Source organism: Erinaceus europaeus, chromosome 4 (genome assembly GCF_950295315.1).
Source record: "Erinaceus europaeus chromosome 4, mEriEur2.1, whole genome shotgun sequence".
NCBI lineage: Eukaryota > Metazoa > Chordata > Mammalia > Eulipotyphla > Erinaceidae > Erinaceus > Erinaceus europaeus.
Window position 1 is genome coordinate 104,129,492 of NC_080165.1, and position 18,730 is coordinate 104,148,221.

Sequence of the window (18,730 nt, forward strand, 5' to 3'; positions counted from 1 at the left end):
GTTTCCATGGTAACAGACCCCAGAATCATAGTCAACCCCCAAACATGTTCACATCAGTCACAACCTAGACAGAGGCTCAGCTAACTGCAATCTAGTGATCTTGAGTATGTGTAACTCCAAGCTTTAGATGACCACCCAGATTCAAACACAAATCTAGGCCCGGGTTCTCAAAGAACTTCAAACAAAATGGGGAGAGAGAGAAAGTTACCCAAACCAGTGGGACATCAAAATCAGTGTGCTTGCCAAGATGAGTTTAATGGAACATAGCTTTAACAAAGTAAGAGAAAGTATGAGAGAAGCTCTACCAGAAATCAGAATAATAAAGAAGCCAATGATCAAAATGGTGAGATGGAAGCAAAGATAAAATAGACTATAAAAAGAGAAGGAAGAGAAGGAAGAGGAGGAGAAGGAGGAGGAGGAGAAAGAAAGAAAGAAAGAAAGAAAGAAGGAAGGAAGGAAGGAAGGAAGGAAGGAAGGAAGGAAGGAAGGAAGGAAGGAAGGAAGGGAGAAAGGGGCCTTTTGGCTGGAGCAGCCACCTTCCAGGTACGGCTCATGCATGGCTCCTGGCACCCGGCGTTCTACCGACTGGTTGTAGCCTCGTGGCTATGAAGGCAGTGCTCTGGGCTCATCCAGAGACTGCACACAGTAAGTCGCCAAAATGACTAACACAAAGGGAAAGAGGCCTCTAGGCCTCTTAGAAAACATGGAGTTGTTCCTTTGGCCACATATATGCAGATCTATAAGAATGGTGACATTGTAGATATAAAGGGAATGGGCACTGTTCAAAAAGGAATGCCCCACAAATGTTACCATGGTAAAACCAGAAGTCTACAATGTTACCCAGCATGCCGTTGGTATTGTTGTAAACAAACAAGTACAAGGCAAGATTCTTGCCAAGAGAATTAATGTTCATATTGAGCATATTAAGCATTCTAAGAGCAGAGACAGCTTCTTGAAACGTGTGAAGAAAAATGATCAGAAAAAAAAAGGAAGCTAGGGAGTCGGGCGGTAGCGCAGCGGGTTAAGTGCAGGTGGCACAAAGCACAAGGATCCCGGTTCGAGCCCCTGGCTCCCCACCTGCAGGGGAGTCGCTTCACAGGCGGTGAAGCAGGTCTGCAGGTGTCTGTCTTTCTCTCCCCCTCTCTATCTTCCCCTCCTCTCTCCATTTCTCTCCATCCTATCCAACAATGACGACAACAATAACAACAATAATAATAACTACAACAATAAAACAAGGGCAACAAAAATGGAATGAATAAATAAATAAATAAATAAATATTTTTAAAAAAGGAAGCCAAAGAGAAGGAGACTTGGGTTCAACTGAAGCTCCAGCCTGTTCTACCCAGAGAAGCACACTTTGTGAGAACCAATGGATTCCAGAGCTGCTGGAATCCATTCCCTATGAATTCATGGCATGATCAAGATAAAAATTAAATAAAACATCTGAACTAGAAAAAAAAAAAAAAGAAAGAAAGAGTAAAAAAAAAGAACATTATAGTAGAGAGTTATGGGACAATGTCAAGAGGAGCCACATATACAGATCCAAGAAGGATGACAGAGGACCTAGTCGGGGTTGTATTGTTATATGGAAAACTGGGAAATGTTATGCATGTACAAACTATTATATTTACTGTCGACTGTAAAAAATTAATTTTCCAATAAAGAAATTTAAAAAAAAAGAGGAACCACATCCCAATCATGGGGGTATCCAAAGAAGGAAAAAGAACAGAATTATTATTTAAAGAAATATTACCAGGGCCGGGTGGCGGTGCACCTGGTTGAGCACACATGTTACAGTGCACAAGGACCCAGGTTAGAGCCCCCAGCTTTCCCCATCTGCAGGGGGAAAGCTTTGCAAATGGTGAAGCAGTGCTGCAAGTGTCTCTCTGTCGCTCTGCCTCACTATTTCCCCCTCCCCTCTCAATTTCTGGCTGTCTCTATTTAATAAATAAATCAAGATAACAAAAGTATTTTAAAAAATAAATATTACCAACTGTTTTACAAAACTAAAGGAGATTTTCAGTTTGAGGAAATCCGTAAGTTTCAAAAAATAAGTAAGTAAATTTAAGCATAAGCTCACAAAGGTACATAATTATTAAGGTGACAAAGGTAAAAAGAGAATTTTGAAGACTGCTAAAAAAAAAAAAAAAGTCACCTATAAGGGACACCTCATGAGAATATCAGCTCTGGCCAGTAAGATATCTCACCCTCAAAGGTACATGCCTGCTATGCATGTTACCAAGGTTTGAACTTAGCTTTCACCACACTGGAGGAAACTTCAGTGCTGTGATGTCTCCTCTCCTTCTGTCACTTTGACTCTGTCTCTCTCTTGCTGCCTGAAAAAGTCAGCCCTGAGGGGGGTCGGGTAGTAGCACAGCAGGATAAGTGCACATGGCACTGGCCTAAGGATCCTGGTTAGAGCCCCAAGCTCCCCACCTGCGGGGGGGGGGGGGGGGGGTCGCTTCACAAGCAGTGAAGCAGGTCTGCAGGTGTCTATCTTTCTCTTGCCATCTCTATCTTCCTCTCCTCTCTCCATTTCTCTCTGTGCTATCCAACAACGACATCAATAACATAAACAATAATAACCACAACAATAAAACAGGGGCAACAAAAGGAAAAAAATAGCCTCCAGGAGCAGTGGATTCATAAGCCCCAGCAGTAACCCTGGAGGCAAAAAAAAGAAAAGAAAAGAAAAAAATTAGCCCAGAGAGCTGGGTAGTGGCCTACCACGTTGCATGTACACATTACCATTTCCAAGGACCCAGGTTTAAGCCCCCGGCCCCCACCTGCAGGAGGGAAACTTCACAAGTGGTGCAACAGAGCTGCATGTGTCTCTCCTTCTCTCTAATAATCTATCCTTCTCTCTCCTCTCAATTTCTGTCTGTCCTGTCAAATAACAGAAATTTTTTTAAAATGGCTTCTGGGAGTAGTGCATTCATGTGCAAGCACCAAACTATAACAATAATCCTGATGGCAGTTAAAATAACTGAAACTTTAGTAGTTAGAAAAGACTGCCATGATATATTCAAGATTTTGAGTGGTTAAGACATTCACCCAGTACCAGCAAAATAGCTCACTTGGATAGTTCACTGCTGTCATATGCATGGCCTAAGTTCAAGCCCAACACCCACTACACTAAAGGAAGCTTTAATACTGTGGACTTTCTCTCTCTCTCTCTCTCTCTCTCTCTCTGTCTCTCTTCTCTCTATCACTCTAAAAATCTACCCACAAATACTCAATCTACCCACAAATACCCTGCAAGTTTTACACTCAAGTTTGAAGGAGTGATAAAGAGCTTTGCAAACAGCAGCTAAAGGAATTTATTACCACTAAGTCATCCCTATAGGAAATACTAATGGTCTCACCCATGAGGGTAAACAAACAAAGCAGGAAAATAAGCAAGGTCCGATGAAGACCCCGAAAAGTAGGTAAAGGTGGGGTTGGACTCTAAGAGTGTGAGGCACCCAATGGACTTTGATTAAGGAACACTGGCTTTCTGGTTGTGGGTATGGTTAAACACCATATATTGAAGAGGTCTGAAATTATACTTGCAAAACATTTACAGTCTTAAATCAAGTTGATCTAAAATAAATCAACAATATTGTAAAAGAAGACTTGAAAAGAAGATAGTCTTGAATGGTTAAGAATACTATTAGCAAGTCCATGCTTAACTCATTGCATTATTTAAAGAACAAGGCTATATTGAGCAGTATAGTTATAACGTGGGGGCCAGGTGGTGGCATATCTCATTAAGTGCACACATTACAATGTGCGAGGACCCAGGATCAAGCCCCTGGTCTCCAGCTGCAGTGGGAAAGCTTCATGAGCAGTGAGGTAGGGCTGCAGGTGTTTCTCTGTCTCTTTCCTTCTCTGCATTATCCTCCTCTCTCAACTTCTGTCTATATCCATTAATAAATAAACAAATAATATTTTTAAAGTCTTTTTTAAAAAGCAATATAATGTGAGCCATACAGGTCAACAAAATTTTTTCAGGGCCTGAGGCAGTAGCACACTGGGTTAAGCGCACAGAGTGAGAAGCTCAAGGACTGGCACAAGGATCCAGGTTCGAGCCCCCGACTCACCACTTGCGGGGGGGGGGGGTCCTCTTCACAAGTGGTCAAGCAAGTCTGCAGTTGTCTATCTTTCTTGCCCTCTCTCTGCCTTCCCCACTTCTCTCAATTTCTCTCTGTCCTATCCAACAACAGCAACACAACAGTAATAATAGCAACAATAACAATGGGGGAATAAAAGATGCCACCAGGAACAGTGGATTCATAGTGCGGATGCTGAGCCCCAGCAATAACTCTGGAGGCAAAAAAAAAAATTCTAATTGCCATGCTAAAAGAAGCAAAAAATAAACTGACTGTATTAATGTTAGTTGATGTTAATGAACTCAATGGATCTAAAAATGTGGTCTTTACAACATGTAGTCAACATTTTAAAATATCAGTGAGTTGCTTCACATTGTTTTTCAGGTTTTTAAAACCTGAGGTGTGTTTTACTCTTATAGTACATTCTAGTTTGATTAAGCAACATAGCAGGAGCTCATTAGCCTAAATGGTTACTGACTAAACTGTATGGCTTAGTGACTACTCAGTTGGACAACACAGACTAAGTATTTGGTTATCACTTTCATGTTCCTAAGCTATACTTTTTTGCTTTATACATTTTATAATTTTGCCAAAGTTTCCTAAGGAGACAAGAGCAAGGCCAAAAAAAAAAAAAAAATCAACCTGTTCTCAAAGTATTAATTCTTTCGGTTTTTGTTGGTATGCTTCTAAATTCTGCTTCTAAGACCATTTCTGTTTCATTGGTTTAATGCCCCCTTCTTAACAATGTATTCTATTTACATAACCACTGTTAACTAAGCACCACCCTGCTTCCAGGGCATTGGTTTAATCCTCACTGTTTTCCACGCTTTTTCTTTCTCCCCACCCCCTATCCTATGTACATCCTCTTTGGACCTAACTCTTCTGCCTCAGGATATATAAGGACAAGATTGTGATTAGAGCTAGCTTAGATCACGCTGCATTCCACATGAATAAAGAGTGAACTGCGTACCACTCAGCCATGAGTCCCTGGTCGTCTCTCTCCCGCCCACGAAGCTAGCCCGGCAAGTCTTGAATCCTATTTTGTTTGCATTAATTTTAGCACATCTATTTCTTGGTAGGCATTGGCATTGTTGTGTCAATAATTTTTTTTCTGTAATTTTACAGCTTGCTTTGTCTATTTTTCATTCCCCTTTTAAACAAGATATAGCTGGATTTTGTTTTACTGCCAAATATAAGAGTTGCTTTTTTTTTTTTTAGTGATTTAATAATGGCTGACAAGGTTGTGGGATAAGAGGGGTACAATTCCCACCACCAGTGTTATATATCCCATCCCCTCTATTGGAAGCTTCCCTATTCTTTATCCCTCTGAGAGTACGGACTAAAATTCTTTATGGAGAGCAGAAGGTGAAAGGTCTAGCTTCTATAATTGCTTCTCTGCTGGACATGGGCATTAGCAGATCAGTTCATACCCTTCGTCTGTTTCTATATTTCCCAACTAGGGTAAGATTCTAGGGAGGTGGGGTTCCAGGACATATTGGTGAGTTTATCTGCCCAGGGAAGTCAGGTTGGTATCATGGTAGCATCTGCAACTTGGTGGCTGAAAAGCATTAAGATATAAAGCAGAACAAATTGTTTAATAATCAGGAACCTACAGGTAAAAGTATAATAGCAGGTAAGATTTGGGGTCTTCATGTTGGAAGGAGCTAGAAAGTCTATTTTAGATATATTCCAAGGGGCCCACGACTTGACTGATTTTTGTCTGAGCCTGACAGCTAATATCTGGGAAGATGGTGTCAGAGCTGAAAATAGAGCAGGGAGTAGCTCCCAAATATGGAGAAAGTATATAAATACCATTAGCTGTAAACCCCATAGATCTGTGCCCATGTCTACTCACATTTAGCCCAGGAGCCTGTGTAACCTCTCCATCCCTGTCAGTCTGAGCTTGTATTTCATGGTCATAGCTAGGAGCAGTCTAAACTCATTTTCAATACCAGTCTTCCTCGAGTGGCAGAATATGTTGACCCAGCCTCCCTTCAAAGGGCAGTTCCTACCATTGTTGTTCTACATTGAGGGCAAGGTCCTGTAGCAGCCCACAACAGGCTTTATGATTTTGTTCCTGATGGAGGTGACCAGTGACAATGGAGAGAAGGCTCTGTTAGAATTCCATGCCCATCATAGCTATCTTTCAATGGTGATTTAACAAGTCCAGGATATAGTTGACCTGCTAGAGAACATGCCTTCTCTGTGTACTGGCTTCAAGCCTTGGCACTAGGAAAGCCCCGTAGATGGTAGAATGGTGCTATAGTCTCTCTCTTCTCTCTGTATCTGTTTCTCTAGTTCTTCTTTTCCTCTCCTTCTCTCTGTCTCTGTCTCACTCTCAGAAAAAAAATTAAAGAATGAAAAATTTGACAGGATGGTAGTAGGGGCAAGATCCTAAATTCATTCTCCAGTGGCTGAGTGGTAATGTATCTGGTAGAGCCCAGAAGTTATAATGCTCAAGGATCCAAGTTCAATTCCCCACTCCCCACATGCAAGGAGAAAGCTTAAAGAGTAGTGAAGCAGTGCTGCAGGCATGTGTGTGTGTGTGTCCTTATTTATCTCCCCTTTATCTTTCACTTTCTCTCTGTCCCTATCCAGTAAATAATAAATATATAAAATATTTTAAAAATAAATAAATACATATAGTATAAATCACAAGGATCTGGGTCCACTGAGCCCTCAGTTCCCCACCAGCAAGGGGGTCACCTCACAAGCAGTGAAACAGGTCTTCAGTTGTCTTTCTCTCTCCTTCTCTATGACCCCTTCCCCTCTCAATTTCTCTCTATCTTATATTTTAAAAAAATGGCCATCAGGAGTAGTGGATTCATACTGCTGGCACCCAGACCCAGCAGTAATCCTGGAGGCAAAATAAAGTCATTCATTCATTCTCCAGTGGCACATTAAAAGAAACATGGAGAAAATTTTTAATAAATCACATTAATTGTGAACATGAATATATTTGGACTTGTTTTCATGCACTTATACTTTCTATTTACTATGTTTTTCAGTTGTTGCTTTCCTTGTTTCTGTCCTTCCTGTTATGGGATCAAAGTTTTAGCTGTGGTCCTCTGTGTGTGCTGTTTTTTTTTTTCTTTTAGCAGTTAGCAATTTTATATTTTATTTCTATCCACACACACCCTTTATTTTTTATCAGAAGAAAGTAGATAGTTTTACTTTCAATAATGTGATTAACAGCTGATAATGACTGCTTTATCTTTCCCTTTTTTTGGGCTATTATCTTTTAAAGTTTAATACATTTTAGACTCCACAGACATTCCCTCCTTGTGAAAAGCTGAAAAATATGGTTGTAGACAAATTCCTCTTTGACTGTATCCCCAGCCCCAGTCCCTTTCAAGAGGCAATGACTATTTCAGCTTGAAGAGTAATATTCTTTCGGGTTTCCTATGCACTGTTAGATGTGTATACTTAGCAATATGTCTATACCTATCCACTGAAAGTTTCCACTTCTCCCACTGCACTTCCAGAAATTTACTATAAAGAAATAGCTGAATAAGTAGTCAGATTTATGTGGGAAACTGCTTCATTACCACACTGTGAAATGATATCCTACATATCTACCCTAGGGGACAAGTTGTGGTACATCCTCACATTGTGTCAAAATTATTAACTCCACTGATATGAAATAATGACTAGAATATGTCATAAATTAAATACCAGATTACAAATGCACACACATACATGATGAAAGACTAGCCATCAAAATAATCTACTGATAACTCCTGAAGGCTATGATTTCAGATATTTTTTCTTTCTTTTGCTTGCTTTATTATTATTATGTTGATTGCATTATATAGAGTACAATACTTTTGAAAGTAGTCCAAAATGTTATTCTTTGAAAAATCAGTTTTAAACAGAGGGCCTAAATGGTTGCTCACCTGGTAGAGTGCACACATCACTATGCACTAGGACCCAGGTTCAAGCCCCTTGTCCCCACCTGCAGGTGGGAAGCTTTATGAGTGGTAGAGCAGTACTACAGGTCCCTCCTTCTCTCTCTCTTCCCCTTCCTCCCTCCCTCTACCACTCCCCCCTTCCCTCTCAATTTCTCTCTGTGTCTATCCAAAATAAATGAAAACACATTAAAAGCTATTCTATTTTTAATATCTTAAACAGAATAGCTGCTCCTGGAAAAGGCACTGTATTCATGTAAAACCTCCTTTTCCTCCCTGGCACAAGCTCTTTGGCCCCAGGAAGCCCATGCCTGTCCTAGAAACTGACTGCAGGAAACTTCTTGGAGAAGATGAAAGAGGACAGGCTACATGCTACTCATGCTGAAAGGCTCCAGTGGTCAGGGCTGCAGTGTCATTTTGCCTGAGGTTTAGATATTTGCTCAGCTGCCTGTGTTTGTATTTTCTGTGTCCTCACTGTGTTTTTCTCTGTCTTGCCTGAAATAATGTCCCCCTGACTGATGAGTCCTACTTGTGGAATGCCAAGAGAGCAGGGCAAACCACTGAACAGCCAGAAGAGGCCTCTGACATCTCCACAAAGCCCATAGTAGCAGCCTGGGAGGGGGCACAGTGCCATGAAACCTCAGAGTCGCAAACATGAGGTTCTGAGTTCCATTCCTGACATTGAATGTGCCAGAGTGGTACTCTGGTTTTCCTTCTCATAAATGAATTGTTTTTAATTAATTAGAAGGGGCATATACACCTCTGTGTTCATAGCTGCATTGTTCACAATAGCCAAAGACTGGAAGCAGCCTAAGTGCCCATCAGCAGATGACTGGATAAAGAAGGTATGGAATATATATTCCATAGAATACTACTTGCAATAAAAAAAAAAAATGATAGTGTGTACTTTGGTACAAAATGGGTGGAGCTGGAGGAGATCATGCTTAGCAAAATAAGAGATGAAAGACAACTACCAAATGGTGTCACTTATATGTGGAGTCTAGAGATTTGATTCAAATGCCCCCCTTGGGCCGCTGAGCACTTGTGAAGGGCAACTAAAGATTCACATGAACTTGCAAAAACAAAGAAACAACAACCAAAAAACCCAGGCACAAACAAATTCTAAAACTTGTGAGAACAATGGTAGTTGTCTTTGGAAGGGGGGAGGGTGGGGACACAGAACTTTGGTGGTGGGTGTGGTGTGGAGCTGTATGTACTGCAATCTTGCAATAGCATAACAGTCTTAACATAAGGGGATGGGTGGTGGCACATCTGGTTAGGCACACATATTATCAAGTACAAAGACCCAGGTTTGAGCCCTCACTCCCCACCTACAGGGGGTCTGCTTCACAGTGTCTGTCTCTTTCTCTCCTTCTCACTGTCCTACCTAAAAAAATAAAAAAGTAAAAATAAAAATAAAAACCATTGGGAACAGTAGATTCATAGTGTAGGCACTGAGCACCAGCAATAACCTTGATGGCAAAAAAAAAAATTAAAAATATCATTTTTTAAATAAGCAAATGTTATTTTTAAATAAATAAATTTTAAAATAAATCTCACTTTTTTAAAATAAATAAAGCCATTAAAGAACATGCTAAAAATTCAAAATGAACTATTTTTAAAAACCAATCATTATTTCAAGCACCAATTAGCATAACTAATGTTCTTGGCACTGCTGGAAGTATGCCTCCCACCACTTGAAGATCTCCTCTTCTGAGGTAGGATCTAGCTCATGGGAATAGCACCTGAGCCGCACTGTGGAAATCCCCAGGCATTAATTGCTTTACTGCCTCTGACCACACAGTGGATTCACCAAAAAAAAAAAAAAAAAAAAAAAAAGCAGGCTTGGTCATTAAGTTCTGAGTTATATGCGGGTTAAATTCAAGCTGATCTTAACTGGCCAATATTTTGTGTCTGGCCATTCCCTGTTCTGGGAGAGGGGAAATTGCTGACCAGAGTCTATGTGGCTCTATTTTTCACGTGGATGAAGAAACCAAAGCAGTTTCCAAATCTAGGGAGTTTTTCCTCATTTTATCTTTTACTAATTTTTAGGGGGGTGCAAGGGCTTGAACCCAGGGCCTCTCACATGCAAAGCTTCTGCTCTACCACCAGACTGCTCCCCTGGTCCCACCCTCCCCTTTTTGAACTGAAAAGGGCTGGGAAGACAAGCTGTGTAGGGAGGAGGAGGAGGAGGAGGAGGACTGTGCTTCCTGCCTGGGTGGTCCTCCGTCCAAATACACTGTTCCTAGGAATGATCTCCATCTGTGGTGGAAGGTTCTCTCAGGACACACCAAGCCAGCAACTATCAGAGCAGGGACAGAGGGGCAAATGGAGAGACCATCACAGGGAGCTTCCTCTCCTTGCAGCTCTCTGGAGGAGTGGCTTGAAATTGCTGTGGAAAGACAGGGCCATGGAGAAACCCAAGTGTGTTAACATTTGCTGGCTTATGAGGGTCCCTAGGACAATCTGGAGGGGTGTGTGTCCACCCTCAAACAGTATTTCCTTCCTTTCTTCCTTCCTCCCTTTTCTCTTCTTTCTCTATTCCTCTTTCTTTCTCTCTTTTTTTTCTTAGCTACAGGCAGAGAAGCAACAAGAGAGTGAAAGATGCCACAGTACCAAAACTTCCTCCAGTGCAGTACAAGGTAGTCTTGGTCCAAGGTCATGCACATGGCAAAGCAGCACACTAGTCAAGTGAGCTGTTTTGCCAGCCCCAAATGGTAGTTTTGATGACTCCACTTTTGGATGGAGATGCTGTTGCTGGAAAGCACAGCCACCAGGCCCTGTGCTGGAGCCACCCTCAGGCCAGGGACACAATGCCATCAGTGCCCCAGAAGTCCCAGGTTCAATCCCTGGCATAATCACATAGTTTATTTTTTTATTTTATTTTGATAGGACAGAGAGAAATTGAGAAAGGGGAGACAAGAGAGGGAGAGAGACAGAGACCTCTGCATATCTGCTTCACTACTCATGAAGTGTCCTCCCCTGCAAGTGGGGAGCATGAGTTCAAACCTGGGTCCTTGTACATGGTAATATGTGTGTTCAACCAGATGCACCACTGCTCATCCCCTCAATACAGACTTTTAAGCTGATCATCTGATTGGGTTATTAGAAGAATGAGAACAGATGGAGTCACCTGGATTTGCAAATATCCTTCTTTACCCAGACATGTTATGACTTCTGAAAACAAATCAAGCATTGCCAAGGACAATGTCACATCTGAGCTGAACCAGGTTTCCAGAGTCCCAGAGCTAAAAGATTGAGTAGGAAGATATCTCAGAATATCTCATTAATAATGTTTCATACTGATGTGACATGAAATGTTCATGTTGCAGAAACATTGTGTTAAATAAAATGACTCATTAACATTCAATTCACCTGTTTCTCTCTTTTCTGCATTTTTAATATGGCCATGGAAAACTTGAAATTGCATAGTATAACTGTTGGTGGAACTTGCATGACTCTGGGGGGGTTCTATAGAGGGGACATCTGGGTCCAGAGGGTCACTGGTCACCTGCAGTTTCCTCTTGCTAAAAGACCCTCCCAGTATACTCTCTGAGCCTCCATTCCTAACTGCTGGCTGGGGGTGTTGTTGTGGCTGTTTGTTTCATTGGTTGTTTAGTTTCATTTTTGTATATATATTATGGGTTACAAGATTGTAAGATTACAGAGTATAGATCCACACCACACCCACCACTAAGGTTCTGTGTCCCCACACTTCCACCTCCAAAAGATAACATATAACCACTATGGTTCTCACAAAATCTTAATAGCAGTTTCTTTTCTTTACTTTTTTCTTTATCCTTCCTTCCTTTTTTTTTTTTTGCAAGTGCACATGTATCAGTTCTCTAGAGTCCACATATGAATGAAACCGTATGAATTGGTAGTTGTCTTTCATCTCTTATTTTGCTAGCATAATTATCTCCAGTTCCATCCATTTTATCCCAAAGGACACAATCACCCTTTTTAATTGCAGCGTAGTATTCCATGGGACATATATCCCATAACGTTTTTAGCCAGTGATCAGTGGATGGGCATTTAGGCTGCTTCTACTCTTTGGCTATTGTGAATAATTGTCATTTTAACACCATGTGCCTTGGAGAACATGCTCTGCCCTCACACTTACCCTGCCTACAGCCTGCCCCTCCTTCCCAGCCTCCCCCCTCATCCTACCTTTGGAAAACTCCTTTGCCAATATTGTTGCAAGAGGGCTGTCCCTGGGTCTGAGAGGGACCCTCTCCTCAGGGTTATTGGTTCCTTCATGGATATCATTTTGGTAGAATATGAAATCGTGGATCATATTCTACCATTTTGGTAGAATATGAAATCGTGTGCAAACTCTGTTTCAAACTTTAGTCCAAGGAAGTGAGGTGAGAAGTGTGAAGACATAGGTACAGAAGGCTCACACACAGTACCTGAGGGTCATGGGCAGTTTGGTGTCTCCCTGAGTTCTCCTAGGCTAAGGTATCCCCTTCTTTAACCTCACCTGGAGCCAACTTCTTCCAGATGTGGCTCTCTTTCTGGTGAGTTTTTGTTTTGTTTTTCCTGGTGAGTTCTTAAAAACTCTCCCCTCAGTGCTCCCCTCCCCAAACTCTTCCCTTCTCACAGGGGAAACAGGTGGAAAACAAAACAAAATTTCAGTGGTCTGAAGTAGTCCTGGGTTGTGGTTCAGGGCTTCTTTGCCCTGTTCTTCCCCTCATAGTATGAAAAACCCTGCTCCCCCTCACTCCCTGTGTCCCAGCTCTCCTCCTCCGACATGTCCTCTCTGACAGAGCTTGTCTTGTGAAACTGCTTCAGCATCTTGGAGCCAGAGAGGCACAGGTCTCCTATGAAGGAGCCTCTATTGGACACACTGCTCCACCTTCCCTGCTTCCCCTTTGCCAGTTGCTCAGACTCCCACTGTCCGCACCCCACCTTTTCTCCTTGACTGTCTCAGGGGGGACTTCTGGGGGACAGATTACACCTGGAGGTGGCAAAGGCCAACTTCCCAGGACTAATCTTGTTTTCTGGGGCACCTGTGGAACACACACTCTTCATGGCCTTCTGCATGCTGGTTCCTTTCCCCACTCAGCCCTCAGCCTGTCTACACTCTCCCTCCAGTTCACTTGTCAGGCCACCCAGCCCCTCCTTTTCAGAGGTTTGCATATCCAAGTTTGCATATCTTGCTCTGAAGATTCCAGAATCCCATTCCCAATCACTTTTGCTGCTTATCAGTCCCCTGGTGAAACTCCCTTGCCTAGGGCCGATGAAATAGCTCACCTGGATAGTGTGCTACTTGGTCATATGTGAGACCCAGGATTGAGCCCAGCTCCCACCACATTGAAGGAAGCTTTGGTGCTATGGGCTCTTAAACTCTCTGTCTCTATCAGGAATGGTGGGAGGAAGAAAGGAACAGAAACTGCTCTGCCTCCCAGCTCTAAGTCCACCCTACCCCAGCTGGACTCCCACCTCAGGGTCTCTCTGTGGATCCCACATCCAGAGCCCATTGAGGCCTCCTACAGCACTGGTAGTGAATTCTGAAACCCCCCTCCTCCGCATCTTTTGTACTTACTCTCCACTCCCACTTTAGATCACCCTGTCAGGGACACCACTGCAAGCACACCCCTCTGTTAACCCTTTCTCAGTGGAAGCAGGGAATGGGGAGTGCTCCAAGGAGCTGCCCAGCCCCTCAGCTCCTGGGGCGGGGCAGAGGGAAGTGACAAGCTGTTGGAACAGACCTATGACAGCCAGCTCCACATGCTCCTTGGAGCAGAGATGGTGGGTCCTCTGCCTCCTGCCTTTCCCTACAACATAAGTGGTGGGAGGAGCAGCGTAGCCTCCAACCCGGAGAGGCTCCGCTGGTGGCCACAGGGAAGTGGCAGGGGCTCCCTGTGTCTGGGGAAAGAGGGTGAAGGAAAGGGAAAGACTCCTTTGTGAACCCCCTCTGCATAACCTTTCCCAGGACCCCTCGGGCCCCGCCTTAGAGACCAGGGAAGCTAGCAGACTGCCAACTCCCGATCCTCCCTCCGGGGTCACCCTCCCCCTCGGAGCCCCTCGGCCCCCTCAACCACCCCCCTATCTCCCCCCTATCCCAGGCAGCCGCACAGCTGCCAGACTGAAATCCTCTGCCTGCTCTGAATGGGAACAAACCCCACAAAGAGAGACCCAGACACGGATCGGGGTGGGGGGGGCGGGGCAGCGGCAGGAAGTGGGGGGGCGTGCACCCCAGCCTGGGCGGGCTGGGAGGATCTAGGTGAGGCCTGTCCCCTCAACGTCCGAGTTCTGCAGCGACTGGTAAGTGTCACAGGGGGTCTGGGGCGAGGGTCCCAAATGAGGGACTCTGGGAAGAGTGGTCCCAGAGTGCTGGCGTCTGTACGCCCCTCCCTCCCACTCTGCCTGTGCTCGCCTGGCCGCTGGCTGGCCCAGGGAGCTGGGGACTTGGGACAGTGACTCTGGGACCTAAGGGTGGTGCTAGACCTGGTGCTGGCACCTTGGGGTAGTGCTGGGATCTCAGAGTGGCGCTGGGGACTTTGGAGGGGGGCATGGGCACCTTGGGGGCGGTGCTGGGACTTCGGAGTGGCCAGATTTAGGCCCATACCCCCAGCTCTGCTCCCAGCCACCTTACTTCTCCTGCGTCCTGGCAGAGAGCACTGGACCCCTGGGTGTCTCCTGTTGTCAGTGCTCCCTCTGTCTTCACTGTGTCTCCCTGAGCTCCCTCCTGGGCCAATGTGTGTGGCCAGAGGTCCAGGTCAAGGGCCCCCTTTCTGGGTCTGCACTTGCAGTGGCCCACCTGGTGTGAATCAGCTGGAAGGTTCAATCTAGAGTGTGCTGTTTTCACCAGTGGAATATACACAGTTCCCCTAGGCCAAGCTGCTGGGAAAGCAGTGATGGTAGTGTTGGGCTGGGCAGGGGTGGCAAGTAGAGTGCAAGTTACTGGAATGTCATGTGGGCACTCATGGGGGGGAGCCTTCTAGGTACATTGTGGGACAAGGGGTGTCTGTGAGAAGACAGAGGAGAGGAGGGGAGGGATGTCAGGACCAGGCAGGGAGCCTCTTTAACTGTAGGCAGCAGCAGGCAGCTATAACTAGTGAAGGAAGCTATAACTAGTCTGGAGAGAGACCAGGATTCAGATCAAACTTAAGGGCTAAACAGTGGCGTACCTGTTTGAGTGCACATGTTACCATGTGCAAGAACCTGAGTTCAAGCCCCTGCTCCCCACCTGCAGGGGGAAGCTTCACAAGCTGTAGAGCAGGTCTGCATGCGTCTTTCTGTATTTCTCTTCTTCTTCACTTCTCCATCTCCCCTCTATGTTTCTGTCTGTCTCTGAAAGAAAGAAGGAAAGAAGAAAGAGAGAGAGAGAGAAAGAGAAAAGTAGCTGAGAGCATGGTAAGGGTGGATTATTAATGTAGAAAACAAGCCCCAACAGTGACTTCATGGGGGTTATAAATATGAATATATATGTATATATATACATGTATGTATATATGATAAACTTAGTGCTTGGTGCTGTGTTCTGGCAGTTTCCTTGCATAGGGCATCATGGGGTTCAGGGCCATCTTAGGCAGTACAGGACCCACCATCCACCTTCCTCAAAGAGTGGCTGCCAGTGTATGGAAGGGTGCTTGGACAGAAGTGACAGTTTGGGAGTCGGGCTGTAGTGCAGCGGGTTGAGCGCAGGTGGCGCAAAGCACAAGGACCAGCATAAGGATCCCAGTTCGAACCCCGACTCCCCACCTGCAGGGGAGTCGCTTCACAGGCGGTGAAGCAGGTCTGCAGTTGTCTATCTTTCTCTCCTCCTCTCTGTCTTCCCCTCCTCTCTCCATTTCTCTCAGTCCTATCCAACAACGACAACAACAATAATAACTACAACAATAAAACAACAAGGGCAACAAAAGGGAATAAATAAATAAAATAAATATTTAAAAAAAAAAGAAGTGACAATTTTCCCCTGTGTTATTAGATAGGACAGAGAGAAATTGAGAGAGGAGGGGGTGATCCGGGAGGTGGTACAGTGGATAAAGCAGTGGAATCTCAACCATGAGGTCCTGAGTTCAATCGCCAGCAGCACATGTACCAGTGATGTTTGGTTCTTTCTCTCCCCACCTATCTTTCCCACGAATAAATAAATAAATTCTTTTAAAAAAAGAACTTGTTCCTACGCATCTTTTAAATAAAAAATTAAAAATTAAAGAGAGAAGAGGAGGAAACAGAGAAGGAGAGAGAAAGACACCTGTGAATTGCTTCACTGCTTGTGAAGCATCCCTCCTGCAGGTGGGGAGCTGGGGCTCAAAGCTGGGTCCTCTTGCATGGTAGTGTGTGCACTTAACCAGATGTGCCCCCCGTTCCCCCCCAAAAGTGACTCTTCAAAAGCAAAGGGTGCTGAGTTGGATGTTGGCAAACATTGGGAGGGGCTAGAAGAGTTGGCCTTTTACATACTGCCTCTAGGTTACTCAGCATAATGGGATGTCTGCCCAGAGCCGGGGTGCTACTGTGTCTAGGTCTGTGTGTTGCTGTGCTCTGTGTGGATGCCCCCATATTTGCAGAATACAAAGGGAGACCGATTTAGGAGGTCCACAGTGGCAGCCACAAAACAGCCTGGCTATCCAGAGAGCCCCTTGTGTTTTTGTCCTCACACCCATAACCCAGCAAGCTCTCTAGTCCACAGGCCTGAGAGGTCACGTGCAGGTGGCCTTCTTGTAACCCAGCCTGCAGACCCAGCTCCAATGCCTGGTTCCTTCAGCCAGAAGTCTCAAAGGACAGATCAGGAGTAGTTGGTGGACAGTCCTTGCTGTCACCTGTCACTGAGTCACTGGGCTAGTAAACACTGGGAAAACAGAGAGCCCTGGCTGTGAGCCAGGGAGCCAGGGGCAAGCCCTGGTGTGACTTCCTGTGTCACTGTGTGATTGTGTCCTCTTTGAGTACACTTCCAGATTATCTGCTGGCCTCCTGTCTTACTTCTTGGGGGAAAACTTCATTCCTGTCAGCCATCATCAGGTCATAGTCACAGGGTGGTGGTCTGTGGTCTGTTTGCATGGTGGCCCTCATCACCATCTAAACTTCTCTGTGCCTGTCAGAGCACAGTGAGCTGTGCAGGCAGGGGCTCCCTTTACCCTGCACCTTCTGTCTCCCCAGCCTCCAGGACACAGCAGGTGTTTGAGAAGGACTGTGTCTTTAGGGGGGTGACTTAACGATGGGGAGTGGACCCATGATTTCTAAACTATGCTTCTGGCAGCTTCCAAGGGAAAGCCCCACTGGCAGTGCCATCACACCACCAACCCAGAGACAGCTTTGTAGCATCATGGGTTAGTCTTTCCCTTGGAGAAAGATCCTCCCTCCACAACAGAATACAGAAACCTCTACATCACAAAACTCACAGGAGCTCTCCGATGACACCTGAACTTATAGCAACTGGAAGTCACATACACAGGGGTCAGGAGGAGTGGCCACCCTACCAGCTGTTTGAGTGGGCCACGGGATTCATCACATTACCATGTATAAGGACCCAGAATCAAGATCCTTGTCCCCACCTGTAGGGGGGAAGCTTCATGAGTGGTGAAACAGTGCTGCAAACATCACACTGTGTCTCTCTCCCTCTCCACTTCTCCATCTCCCTTACCTCTCTGTTTCTCTCTGTCTCTCAAAAAAAAAAATCAGCTAGGAGTGTGAGAGTGGTGGATTCATAATATAGACACCGAGCCACAAAATAACCCTGATGGAAAACAAACAAATATATATATATATATATATTAGACAAGCTTGGTGTTTCGTTGGGTTTGTTGAAGTTTGGGTCAGGCTTGCTGTGAATGGGATTTTTGCTCCCAATATATCTGGGAGGGGGGTCTGGGAACTCAGAACCATGGTATATGAGCCTTCACCTGGAGAGACATTGCCTGAAAGGCCACACACTCACCCACTTATAGGATGACTCTGTCTGTGTTCGCTCCCCACACACAAGGACATGTTCCCAAACTGTCTAGCTGTGCCCACTCCCCAGGAAATGTCCACCCCATGTGGTGTGTCTTGAGGACCTGGCTGGGGAGCAGTCACCAAGCACACAAAAGTGTAACACAGAGCAGGCCCCAAGATGGTGCCAGAGCAGTGTGTCAGCTCTTGCAGAACATCTCCATGCCGTTTAGAGACCTCTGCGGGAGGCACCGTGTGACTGCGTGTCCAGTCCTGTGCCCAGGGCCTGGCAATGAGAGCAGGCCTATAGCTAGGGCAGGACCCCTGGCTGTCTCTCATGCATGTTGTTGAGAAGGGAGGCTGGGGATTACGGAACACAGCACAGAGCCCTCACTTCACTAGCCCTTGCTTCTGGCCCCCCAACTGCTCAGACTGACTCTGGGGGGAGTGGATGTCTGACTAATGAGGCTCATATTTGTAAGATCTGACACTGCAGAGCAGAGTGGGGGGAGGAAAGTGACCCATCTGCTAGAGCTGGCTGAGTCCTTGCCACGAGCCTCTCGTCCATGAAACTAGAGGACAAAAGCGCCAGGTGCTGGTGGAGAGGGGTTGTGACAGCCAGCCCAGTGGCAGAGAGCCCAGCTCTGGGGTCACTCTACAGGCCTGGAACCTGGGCTCTCCCTTCCCTCCCAGTGTCCTGTGACCTCCCTGAGCTCAGCTTCCTCTGCTGGGAGCCAAGGGTGCTGCTCCTAGACTCCTGGCTTATTCTCAGAGCTTGAGTGAAGCAGCAAAGCTCATTCTCTCCCAGCCTCTACTGAGTAGTTTGGGGAATGGGTTCATGGCAGCAAGGGG

The 18,730-nt window shown here is 45.3% G+C and overlaps 1 protein-coding gene and 1 pseudogene across 3 annotated transcripts in view; both read left to right on the top strand.

The window, feature by feature from the left end:
* Positions 1–592: 592 nt before the first annotated feature.
* LOC107522692 (large ribosomal subunit protein eL21-like) lies at positions 593–1,770 on the top strand (annotated as a pseudogene).
* A 12,384-nt stretch (positions 1,771–14,154) lies between these two features.
* TSPAN11 (tetraspanin 11) overlaps positions 14,155–18,730 on the top strand; it is a 46,702-nt gene continuing 42,126 nt past the window's right edge. Inside the window, exon 1 of one of the 3 annotated variants that reach the window (XM_007526273.3) lies at positions 14,155–14,269. The gene's annotated coding sequence lies outside the window, so the exon portion shown is untranslated. The remainder of the gene's footprint in view (positions 14,270–18,730) is intronic. The other 2 variants (XM_060190270.1, XM_060190268.1) reach the window with 2 other exon arrangements.